This window comes from Montipora capricornis, chromosome 6 (assembly GCF_036669925.1).
Source record: "Montipora capricornis isolate CH-2021 chromosome 6, ASM3666992v2, whole genome shotgun sequence".
NCBI classification, from domain to species: domain Eukaryota; kingdom Metazoa; phylum Cnidaria; class Anthozoa; order Scleractinia; family Acroporidae; genus Montipora; species Montipora capricornis.
In genome coordinates this window covers 60,666,859-60,669,358 of record NC_090888.1, presented here as the reverse complement: position 1 = coordinate 60,669,358, position 2,500 = coordinate 60,666,859, and the positions used below count along the sequence as shown (strand labels likewise).

The 2,500-nt window shown below is 42.1% G+C and overlaps 1 protein-coding gene across 1 annotated transcript in view; it reads right to left on the bottom strand.

The window, feature by feature from the left end:
- The window catches only part of LOC138052748 (thrombospondin-related anonymous protein-like), a 12,607-nt gene that overhangs the window by 1,721 nt on the left and 8,386 nt on the right, over positions 1–2,500 (bottom strand). The window lies entirely within an intron of this gene.

Genomic DNA, 2,500 nt, shown 5'->3' with positions numbered 1-2,500 from the left:
CGAGACAAGCTCGGGACAAAAGGCAGTGAAAGCTCAGGACAGCAAAGAATCATACAGCATTCAGGACAGTCGAGTTTGTCAGCCAAACAAAGGTAAAAAAAAAAAGTTGTGTGAAGCTAGCACAGAAGGCGCGGAAGAATTAATGAAAGCTAATCGAGAGCTCGGAGAAAAAGTCAAAGTTGATTTTCTACATTGCAGTGAAAAATTCGCAACTTATCAAAAGGCGTGGAATGTTAAAAAATCGTCCGTAGAACACAATGCGCTTGATGTTATGGCAGAAGCAGTGACAAAAATGACCGAAGTGTTAGGCTCGCAAAAGAACTCTAATCAAGGACTTGAGAAATTGTCAGTTCCGACATGGGATGGCAACAGGAAAACTTATGCCACTTGGAAACGCGAATTTACATATTGGATGATTAAATACAAGCAAGACGATGACGAACAGCTTCAGCGACTCAGAAAAGCGCTTCCAAAGAACTCCTTTTGGTCCGATCAAGTCAAGCCAAGTACGTCCATAGAGCAGGCGTGGAAAATTCTAGATACGGAATTTGGTGATGAAAGAAAATTAATGGACACGTTGCTGAATGAAATTACTAATCTCAGACCTGTCAAAAGCGACTCATTCTCACTTTCTCGTTACGCATCAAGAATCCAAAGCTTCGTAAATAACATGGAACAAAACGGTTGTCCTGTAACAAGTTCCTCTGAAGCTCTCTTTGTCATGTCACAATTACTGTCCAAATTAGATGGAAATGACAATGTTGAATTTGGCCGCGAAATGCAACGCACGGGTAAAGGAGAAAACGTGTCAAATCTGATTGATTGGCTACTGAATGAAGCAAGTCTACGATCGCGAATCAAAAGAGAAACTAATTATCAACGAAGTAATTCAGGCATTCGTTCCGATAATCATGCCAATGAAAGCGAGACAAATACCGACGAGAAATGCCCGCTTGGATGCGAAATAAGACACCTACTTTCAGCATGTCCCACTTACCAAAAGGTAGATGTAAACCGAAGATGGGAAATCGTAAAACAAAACAATCGTTGCAGGAAATGCCTAAGAGCTCATCACACGAACATTTGCAAAAAACCTGATGGCACTACTTGCAACAAATGCACTCGACGCCATCACCGTTCCCTACATAACGAAGACACGTCAACGAGAGAATCCAGGCAAGATCCGGAAAACGCAACAGCTTCAAATACAAGCCAAGAAGCCTGTAATTACAATATTCAAGGGAAAAGAAGCGTTCTCACTATTTGCCCTGTCCAAATGGTGAAGATAAAAGACAAAGACGGAAATTACATCGAAGTATTAGCTATGCTCGATAGTGGTTCAAACACAAGTTTCATCTCGAAGAATCTTGCAAAGAAACTCGGGATTCGTGGTTACAAAACACATCTCACGATGAACCTCGCAGGCGGTCAAAAAAAGTCTGAGGAATCAGAGCTCATCGATCTAGCTGTTTCCTCGACTCTGGAACAAAGCGTTCAGAAATCTATGCAAGCTTATGCCATTAACAAGCCATGCATTTCAGCAAGAACGGTCTCAAGAACGGTATTAGATAGTTATCCTCATTTAAAACCAATCTCAAACAATTTGCATTTATCAGGCGGAACAGTAGACTTGTTGATTGGTACAGATTTTGCAGACGCTTTCAATGATGTGCATGTGATCTCAGGGAAAAGTGGAGAGCCGATAGCTAAACGAAATTGCTTCGGGACCATTTGCCGGTCCAGTAAATCAGCAGTCGACAAGAATTAGTTCAGTGGATGTTGGAACAGTCAGCGTGCTAGAGGACATGAAGAAACTTCTAACACAAGATTTGATGGGAGTAAGACCAACCGAACTTTGTACATGTAGAGATAGCGATCTCCAGGAGAACAAGTTTATCAAATCGATTTCGGAGTCCACCAAAATCGTCGACGGAAGGGTACAAGTTCGAATGCCTTGGAGAGAAGATGGACCTCCAAATGAATCTAACTACGACGCTGCTTACAAGAGAATGATTTCCTCTGAAAAGTCTTTCAAGAAAAAGGATTGCACCGAAATAATCGACTCTGAGGTACAAAAGCTGGTAGAACTAGACTTCATCACGGAAATACCCCCTTCAGATGTGAATCACAATCAGCCAGAATGGTATCTTCCTTTACAAGTGGTGTTCACGCCCGACAGAACAACCCAAGTCAGACTAGTATTTGATGCAAGTGCGAAAGGCCCAAACGGAAAATCCCTCAATGACTACCTGGAAAAAGGACCGAACTACATTAACAGTTTATTAAACGTGTTAATGGCTTGGTGGTATGATAATGTAGCATATACCGGAGACGTCCGTAAGATGTTCAACCAAGTGATGATCCATCCAGAAGATCAAGTCTTTCACCGTTTCTTATGGAGACCAAACGAAAATGAGATGGCTAGAATTTATCAGTGGAAAAGGTTGAACTTCGGAGACAAACCGGCCCCAGACATCGCTGCTGGAGCTATCAACACCTT